The sequence below is a fragment of the Vicia villosa genome, unplaced genomic scaffold, assembly GCF_029867415.1.
Source record: "Vicia villosa cultivar HV-30 ecotype Madison, WI unplaced genomic scaffold, Vvil1.0 ctg.000780F_1_1, whole genome shotgun sequence".
Taxonomy (NCBI): Eukaryota; Viridiplantae; Streptophyta; class Magnoliopsida; order Fabales; family Fabaceae; genus Vicia; species Vicia villosa.
Window position 1 is genome coordinate 292,667 of NW_026705349.1, and position 9,001 is coordinate 301,667.

The following is a 9,001-nucleotide window of genomic DNA, read 5'->3' on the forward strand; positions in this document are numbered from 1 at the left end:
TAGACTTAGTGTAATCGCGTTGCGCTGATTACGAAATACTTATCTTTGTCATTTGTCTACACACACTGCCCAAAAATGAATTGAGTATATCAACCCAACCCATAACATAGATCTAAAATCAAGCTACTATCTTCAATTCAACCCTTTCACGGACCAAAGTGAATCCCTCAGCCAACAAAAAAGACATAATTTGGGAACGAGGATCATAACATTTATAAGGCCACATGCGTCCAAAACGACCCCACTAGCGGTGCAGTGCCTTTGGAACACTCAAAATGTGAAGTTTATTGAGATTCAAAACTTGCACTATTCACTTCTCTCAAACATACTGTATGTTACATGTAGTATTATTATACATCACTGAAATGTTCACCTCAGATACTTATTGTATGTCCCCGCGCGCGGTGTGCACCGTGACTAATCCAGAGAATTTCTTAAAATAGAGGTACGAAAATAATCTAATATTTTACTGTTGAAAATATCATAATAATGCATTAAAAGGACTTTTCATAGGTTGAAATGTTCAAAATAATTTTTTCAAAATTTAAGTTTAAAGGAGTGCTGAGGGATCACTTGCTGGTAATGTAGAGTTATATAGTCAAGTAGGGACCACTCAATTTAGAAATAATGTTTTGAACATTTTCATGACTTTAAACATATAAAATGAAAGAAAGATGCATGGAAAACTAATTGAATAGTAAGCAAATGTTGTCGCTTGGTATTTGATAAAATATGAAGTTACACACATTGACCATGTTTGCAAGTGATTTGCAAAAAGGATTAACATGTCATTAATTAATAAATAGAATCTAACATTTATTAATTAAATGGATTTAATTTTATGTTTACTTCAATCATAACTATTGTTTTATTCTAGAACCATAACTGTGATTAATTAGCGATGACAGATTCGTGACGTGATTATACAAATCTCCGATACGGCAGCACGAGGGTGGACCTACAATGTTAGCACTCCAACATCTTAGTCAATTACAAAGTTCAAAATGAGACAAGTGAAAAATATGATATCAAAAAAGTAAAATAAATTTAATAGTTGGAATGAAAGGTACCGTCAGCAGTGTGCAAGAGCCTGTAAGTTGCTTCGCCCTCTAATTAGAGGCTTCATTCAATTTTTGGTACAGGTATATCAAACAACCAGCCCCCAGTTCCACTCTCTCACCGTATCCAAATTCAAGAAGTATCAGAGGTATGTTACATCCACATGGTTAGCACTTTTGTCCATAAAAGTGATGTGTCAACCAAGTACATGAAGTAACACCTCAAAGCACTGACGATGATACTAAGCAAAGAAGTTGTCGCCCTCAGTCTCGGAATCAGCTGCCGCAACAAGGTGATCGTGATAAAGGTCCTTTAAGAATGAGAACTTCGCATGTGCTCCACTAGTCGAGGAACACTACTCAACTGCCTTTTCTGGTTGAGAACCCAAATAGTCAACCATCCACTCAATGGCAACACCACGAGTGATGCGGGTGTGGTTAAGGAGCCTCTCCTCAGATAGTAAGGTGTAGCAGACAGGCGACGTCATCCAGAGTGATCGTCATCTCTCAAAACAGAAAGTGGAACAACAACGTCTCCTTGTGTCATCTCTCTACGAATTCCCCATGCATTCCGTGGCTAATGGTGTTGTAATCGGAACAACAAAGTCCGAAAAACTGGAGGCAATAATGGCCTTCTTGAACCAATCCGCAACAGGATGATGCATAGTGAATATTTTGGGAGCGTGGTTCACTGACTTTAGTACCGTCCGTTCTTGTAAAATAAAAATTAATATCAAGAGGGAGGTGTAATAAGAAAAGTAAAAGTGTAATAAAAAATATACCTATCTATCTCAAACATGTCGGGCGACATGATCGGGGTAATATATCAAGAGGGAGGTGTCAGGGGGCCCTCATGGGTTAGCCGGGGCAACATGCATGGGTGCCGAAACATGAACCTCCTTGGATGCAAGAATGTGGACCTCCTCCGGTGCCTCCTCATTATCCTTAAATGAGGACGCATCAAATAAACGACTCTTGGGAGCAGAAGTGGTTGGTCCCTCCACTTCCTCCCGCAGTACCAAACCGCTTTCTAGAGCCTTCGCGGCCTACTCAGCTCTTTCACACCGAGCGGAAGCATTTTGGGTTGACATGCCGAGTCTAACTATGTTCGAGTTGTCAGCCATGTTCTTGAAAAAAAAATTAATTAGACTCAAAGGGAAGGAATAAGAATAGCAAAAAAAACTGAGGCTTCGTTTCGGAGATGCATCTTCGAAACCCCTCAAAGGTGTTTTCGGAGATGCACTTCCGAAACCACTCGCAACTGCCGTTTTTGAAGCTTCAATCTCAATCATCCAAAAATGCAATTTTTACACATTTTATTTTACATCAAACAACCACATTTTACAATATCTAACTCAACCTACTAACTTTAAATGATCCTAAACAAATGATTATACACATGCAAAGTAGAAATCAAAATTTTGAGAAACTTACTTAAATTTGGAGCTTTGCGAGTTGTTGAAATGTGTTGATATTAGTAGTTGAAATGAGTTGCAATTTGTTGGAATGTGTTGAAATGAATTGAGAGATGTCTAATGTAGAGATTTGTGGGGTGATGGGAATTTGAGGTGTTTGAGTTTGAAAATAGATATAATGAGGGGTTTTTATTGCGAGTTTAATATATAAACCCTAATTCGAAGATGCATCTCCGAAAACTCAAATCTTAAAAAAAGGTTTATTCTGTCGGAGATGCATCTCCGAAAAATCTCTCATTTAAAAAAAATGTATTTCGGTGATGCAAAACACCCCTAAAAAATGAATTGGGGTGCGTTTGGAGCAGTGGCGGAACTATACTCTAAAGTTTGGGGTGACCACAAAATTAAAATATAATTTATAAATTAAATATTCATACCATATTGTACATAAAATATCTAAATTGTCACAAACACAAAATTTAACATGAAAAGATAAAAAACTATTACTTAAAAATACCTTATAATAATGCGCTACGGTTTTTGAGTGGCTTGAAATCATCTATAATAGTCTCAGAATCAATATTTGCAGCAATTTCTCTTTCAATGTTAACCGTCATGCTATCTCCTAGAAAACCAGCTTCCATTTTGCTTCTCAATCTTGTCTTGATAATTTTCATTGCCGAGAAAAATCTTTCAGTAGTGGCTGTAGATATAGGGAGAGTCATGACAAGGCGAAACAGTCTATCAATCAAATAATAAATTCCATTCTTTCCCGTTGCAACCAAATATGAACATAAGTTTTGAATAGTTGATAAATTCTTCAAACTCGATGCTTGGCGAGCGTCAATAATAAAATGTCGAAGTTGAAATTGCAAATTAATCCTCTCTTGCTCATTGAAGTCCATAGGATAATATTTTTCAACTAGAGTGCAAATGGTATCAAAGTTAAAAGCCTTGTAATTATCCTTCGGAGACAAAGCACAACTTAGAGTTAACAAACCAATCGCTTGCTCACTAAATCTGCTATTCAACTCTTGTAATTGTTTATCAATGGTAGTGAAAAATATTTCAACTCTAAAGTAATGCTCAAATCTTGTTGTTGAGTGAACATCATCAAGATCAGGAATCTCAATATCATGTTTTTCACAAAAAGACTTCACACAAGTAAACAATTTATTCCAACCATCTTCTCTCAATTCTTGAATAAGAGTTTTTGTTGAACAAACCAAATTTATATCATTAACTACATCCTGGGATTGTTGTTGTAAGGCTTGGCAAAGCATATTTGTGACACCCATAATTTCTTTCATCAGATGCAATATGAATATAAAATCAAATGATTTCAAGTAATTGTAAGCACTATCAGCATCTCCACGTGAAGCATAGTTTAATCCTTCATTTGCAAGTTTTTTTTGAAACAGTACAAGTTGCTTCATACATAGCTATCAAGCTACTAATAGAAGAGAAGTGTGATCCCCAACGAGTATCTCCAGCCCGTCTCAAAGTACCAATTTGATTTTCACCTTTACCAGTTACAATTTCACCAATCTCTAACAAATGTTCAATTTCATCTAATTGGGAAGCTTGTAACTCATCATGTCTCTTTGTAGAAGAACAAACAACATTCACAACAAGAGTTACTTTATCAAAGAATTGATGAATTGGTTTAACTTCCCTTGATGCAGTAACTAGAGCAAGTTGCAATCGATGAGCAAAACAATGAACATAATATGCATAAGGTCAATCCTTCATAAATAGTGCTTGTAAACCATTCCATTCTCCTCTCATATTTCTAGCACCATCATACCCTTGACCACGAATGTTAGAGACATCAAGGCTGTGTAGAGAAAGTATATCACATACCTTTTGCTTAAGAGTTAAAGATGTAGTGTCATTAACACGTGCAAGGCCAAAAAATCTCTCTTGTATAAAACCTTCTTTATCAACAAATATCAAAACAAGAGACATTTGCTCTTTTTTAGATTCATCACGAGCTTCATCTACAACTATACAAAATTTGGAATCACCAATTTCTTCACGGATATACTTTTTCACCCTACTTGAAAGAATATGTAAGATCTCTTTTTGAATTTTATGTGAAGTATACTTGCTATTTGATGGAGCATTTTCCAACACAACTTTTGCAACTTCATCATTATAACATGCCAAAAGTTTTACCAATTGAAGAAAATTACCTTGGTTTAATGATTCTTTACTTTCATCACGACCTCTAAAAGCACAAGCTTGAAAAGTTAACCAATGAACTGTGTCAATTGAAGTCTTGAGACGTAGTCGATTCTTCATAATTTCAGTCGAACTTTGAGCTTGAAAAATGTTCCTAATGTGTCCATTTTGATTCAACAAGTCTTGACAAGCTTTCATAGCATTGTTGTGTGGTGAACAAGGATCACTCCCTATGTGTTTAAGAAATGCACAATGCTTTCCAGTTTTAACTTTCTTCCAACCTCTAAAACCTGTAGAAATAAAGACATATGAAGCAGGACGTCCACTTGGTCTTTTGCTAAAAAGATAACATGGTAAGCAATAAACATCATCTTCTGAAGGTGAATATTCTAACCATGAAGGAAAGAGGCTAAACCAAGTGTATTGAAATCTTCTTTGATGATCTTTGTTACCAGACAATGGATACTGCTCTAAATGCATTTGATATGGACCCCATTTCAAATAAGCTCTTCGTATTTCATTCATTTGATTTAATAGATATTTCCACATTGGAGGATGTTTTCCAGGATCACATTCTAAAGAATTCTCAATGTCATCCGGACAAACTCTACTAACATTTTCTTCAATTCTTGGATTCTGAAGAACTCTTTGAGGTTCAGAAATAGAAGTCAAACTCTCGTCATCTCTTTCTTTCCTCTTGAAAAAAGAATCAATTTTTCTACTCTTCATTATTACTTTTGTGCTGCAAAATTAATTGAAGAAATCCCAAAAATTTCAGCACAACACAACAAAATCCCAAAACAACACAACTTACAATTCACAAAAATTAAATCTCTAAATTCAGAAGTCAATCCCTAAACAATTCAATCTGACATAATATTCTTTAAATTAACACAATATTATCAATTTGATTGTTTCATCAATTTGTGATATAGAAGAAAAACCCTAATATTCTATTCTATGAAACATAAACTATATGTTATAGATAAATAAATAAAAGGAAGAAATATTATTTACCCCAAAATAATACACAGTTTATTGAGCAGTTGGCGGAAGCCGACGGATGGTGTGGGTGGTGGTGGTGGACCGTGGACTGTGAACAATAGAGTTGAGAAGTGGGAGCTGAGATGAGTTGAGGAACTGAGAGAGTATTGTTTCAATTTTTTAAGAAATAAGTGTTATTTTTCAAGCGATCAAATATATAAAGCAATGCAAAAAAAAAGATTTTGATGAGAAAACTTCAATGAGGTTGCCACCATTGAGGTACTGGTACTCCTTGTATATACATTTTTCCATTCCAACAATTTGAGCTGTCCATAGTTCCAAGAATCTGATTTAAAGGAGCCTGCATTTTCTGCTTGATCACTACTTGCCTCACAAGCACTTGCTGAACTGAATCGTACTATTTTTTGACTAGTTTGTCCCACATACAAAATTGTCCACCTTACAGATTCAGCAGAATTAGAAACCTGCATAAAAAATCACTACATTAACAAAATGCAAAAACTAACTAAAAAAGTTAAATAAAGAAAGAGAAATAAACTTTGGGTTGCCTCATAATAGCACATGTTTAACGTGATTAACTAAACATAAGTTTTGTAGTCCTGAATTTAAGCTGGTCTCTGGAAGCTAAAGTGGCGGTGATATTTTGTGTAACTAGTCTTTTTCATCAAATTTGGAGAGCTAGAAATTTGCCAAGATTCGAAAACACTATTCTGCATTGGAAAGCTTGCATTACAGTCATTTTGATAAATGCTAAACTTGTTGGTAACAATACTGCCAGATGTTCAAATTCCTCAATGGCAAACTTCACTTTCTTAAAAGACTTTGATATCTCAATACATCCAAGAAAACCTTTAAGAACTCTTGAGGTTTTGTGGAATCCTCCTTCTAGGGGATGGATCAAAGGAAACATTGACGGGATTGCTTCGGGTTTGCCTTCTATGACAGCTTGCGGTGGAATTTTTCCAGATGACGAAGCTGACCATATTACTAGTTTCTCCGCTTATATTGGTCCTGGTAGCTCTATGTTTGCAGAATTAATGTCGGCTATAATTTCTATAAAGAAAGCTTGTGAGTTTGGGTGGAAGAAAATTTGGATAGAAACAGACTATTCACTTGTGGTGAAAACTTTCTCTAACGTTAATTAGGTTCCTTGGAAATTCAGGTTCCTTTGGCTTAGTTGTCAAATGTACACGTTATCTATTGATTTTATGATATCCCACTTATATCGGGAAGCCAATTTTTATGCTGATATTCTAACAAATCTTCTTGGATTGAATTCTAAAACTTTCACATGGTATAAATTTGTTCATATTAATATTGTAAAATAATTCTTACTGGATAAGGATGGTACCTCTAAATTTAGATTTATTTCTTCAGGGGTCTTGATTTGGTCCCCTTGTGTTTCTTGTTTGTTAGTTTTGATTAATGAATTTTTTCTTGTGCTAAAAAGAAAAGAAATAGACGACAGAGAACCTTTCTTCTTTAATTTGTTAGGAGGAGTTCCATGTACTTAAAATATAGATGATGTGACTTCCATGTCTCTCACAATTGATAATTTTAGTTGAACAAGGCATAAATAAAATGGATCACTTCATCATTCTCAACATTATTTTCTTTAACCCTTTTTTATTGTTGATTTCCTCTTTTTTATTTACCAACTCCCTTTTTTATTTATCAACAACCAAAATTTTCAATTCCTTAGTTACTCTAATGGAGAATTCTAGGGTGAAGTTGGCATATTAACTTTTTTGGTGCAGTCACAATTCTGGCCAATCATAAATGTCCTTCAAATTCTAAAATGCCACATAGGACCAACTTACAATGTACAGTCAAACCTTAAAATGCCAACTAGGATCAACTTATTATGTAAAGTCATATTTATCAATCTGCAAGTAAGTCCCTACATATTTGAAACTAAACCCCTAACATTTCAATTGTTTTTTTTGACATATTTCAAAAATCAAAATTAATGAAGTTTTTTTCACATTAACTTTAGCTTCTTCAATAAGTTTTTTCATGATAATTTCAGCTTAGTTAGCAAGTTAATATTCATTTTGATCATCTTCTTTCTCCAACCAACAACAACTTTTCACCGCCACCACCGTACGTTTGCAAAGCATTTCACCGCCTCCACCGTAACTTTGCACTGTGCTTTTTTTTTTGTTTTTTATCGGTATACCAAACACACGCTTCATCTTCCTGTTCAACAAGCGAACGCTCAATATCATCAAATACAATCGCTCCGCTCACACAGTTCGTATTGATAGCCAAGCTAAGGTATTAAGGATTAATATTTAATTATTTCAATTTCTTATATGGTTGATGTTGTAATATGTAATTTGAGAATTAGGTTTTATGATTGATTTCATTTTGATGATTTCATTTCAAGTTTGGAATTATGGTTTTATGATTGGTGTTGACTTATGTTGTGTTATATATTGGCTGATTTCAGATAGACAACAACAGGGAATCTGTTGGGTTTGATTTGAACAATCTTCACAATGATTCATCTGATGATGAATATAGGTGTGATGAATACAGTTGTGATGAATATAGTTCTGATGAATATAGTTGTGAGGAATCGGTTGGAACGAAGTTGTCAAATAGCCAAACAGTTGTAGGTGATAGATTGGTGAGTTTAACTTCCATTACTTCAGATGAAATTCATGCTATGGAACTTGGAACTGTGTGAAAAGCTTGTGAATTTTATTATAGTATGGAAGATGTAAAGGTTTTGCCATTAGGAAAAGCGATATTAGGCGAGGAGGGCCCGAAGGTAGTGAAATAGTAGTGACGAGGCAGTTTATATGTAACGAAAATGGATTAAGAGACAAGAAGCACTTCGTTAGGATAGATAGGAAAAGAGAACAACGACGTACAACCCGCACTAGTTGCAAAGTTAGGCTCCGTGTACACTACATTAAAAAATGGGAAATATGTTGTGTCATTTTTTGAAGAGGCTCATAACCATGAATTAACCCCAACAACGTTTATGCATAATAATGAAAAGGAGGATGATAGTATCTCACAAGACTCGATGTGTTTAATATTTTTCAACATATTTACAAATGACACTTGGTCATTGAAAACCAAAAATAAGCAAGCTTTGAATATCCAGAGGTATTGCATAGCTAAAAATGAAATAGAAAACAAAACAAAGGCAAGCAACCATGAATATGTTTATTTTACCTTGATTTCCAACAGATTTGTAGTAAAAAACTACTTTCAGCTCATGTTCAAGTCTTGTGAATAATCTTCTTCCTTTGACCAATCTACAAAAAGAACAAAGTAATGTTCAAAGTAATCTTCTTCCTTTCAAGTCTTAACAAAACTGAAAAA

General features: G+C 34.6%; 1 pseudogene; it reads right to left on the minus strand.

Moving 5' to 3' along the window:
- Window positions 1-2,972: 2,972 nt before the first annotated feature.
- Window positions 2,973-5,386, minus strand: LOC131631162 (uncharacterized; annotated as a pseudogene).
- Between the last annotated feature and the right edge of the window lie 3,615 nt (window positions 5,387-9,001).